The sequence below is a fragment of the Galeopterus variegatus genome, unplaced genomic scaffold (assembly GCF_000696425.1).
Source record: "Galeopterus variegatus unplaced genomic scaffold, G_variegatus-3.0.2 Scaffold30166, whole genome shotgun sequence".
Taxonomy (NCBI): Eukaryota; Metazoa; Chordata; class Mammalia; order Dermoptera; family Cynocephalidae; genus Galeopterus; species Galeopterus variegatus.
This window is the reverse complement of record NW_007756277.1, coordinates 6078-7180: the sequence shown is the minus strand read 5'-3', so window position 1 is coordinate 7180 and position 1103 is coordinate 6078.

Here is a 1103-nt window from a genome sequence, read left to right as displayed (position 1 = left end):
TCCAAAGAATCATCCTCGAATTGTATTTGCTTTAAGACAGGAACCTTTCAGAGCCCACCTGCTATTGGTGAAGCTCATATGGGCACTTCCTGAGCCTCCAAAGGCATCTTAGCTCTGCCTATAGTACCAACACCAGATATTTTATGTGCTGGAGGTGATGTAAAGAACTTTCTGGTTAATTTATAGATTACCACTGTAGGCTGTGTGGGTTGCTTTTATCCTAAAGGATTGATAAATATGAAAGCAGTTTTCCTTTCCTAAAGAAAACGGATTTATTATAGCAACCAAATTATACAAAAAAGTAGTACTTACATGTGGCAAAGATTAAGGCTGAACAGTTCTTCCATTTTGGACATTAATTGTGGAGGTTAGCTCTGCTCTTCAAGCTGCTTTGAGCTGAAAGCTTTATTCCTTAATATACTCACCAGACCCCAACTGACTACTCTGTGCAGTGAGATTTGGTCAAAAGGGAATGGGTCCTTAGCCAAAGAACACACAGACAACTGTTTGTAGTTAGACCACTCTGAAAGCAGCTTCTTCTCAATACAGTTCCTATAAATTCCAAAACTAATTCAAAAAGACTACTATTCTACAGTGTCTGGGGGCAAAGAAGTTCACTGTTGTTCAGATGGTATCATAGTAGTGGAATTTATGAAATGATAAGGGAAACTTTGCAGAAGTAGGGAAAGAATGGTTATATGTTGTAGATGTGTTTCTCCAGATTAGTTGAGAGGCCAGATGAAAAAAGGAATTAAAGGAATTTGGAAAGTTTGTCATGGCTCTAGTTGGGATGTCAAGTTTCCTTATGATATGTACTGCACAGTTAGACATTCCTTATCTTTTCTTTGGGTCTGAGATACTTAGAGCTTCCTGATCTCTGGGTTGTGAAAATGCATGTTGTGTTAGTTTCTGTTGCTTATAACAGAATACCTAAAACTGGGTAATTTTTAAAGAAATTGAATTTATTTCTTACAGTTTTGGAGCATGGAAAGTCCTCAGTCCAGGGGGTGCATCTGGTCAAGGCCTTGTTCTTCATGGAAACTTTTTTTTTTTTTTGATGGCTGGCCAGTACTGAGATCCAAACCCTTGACCTTGGTGGTGTA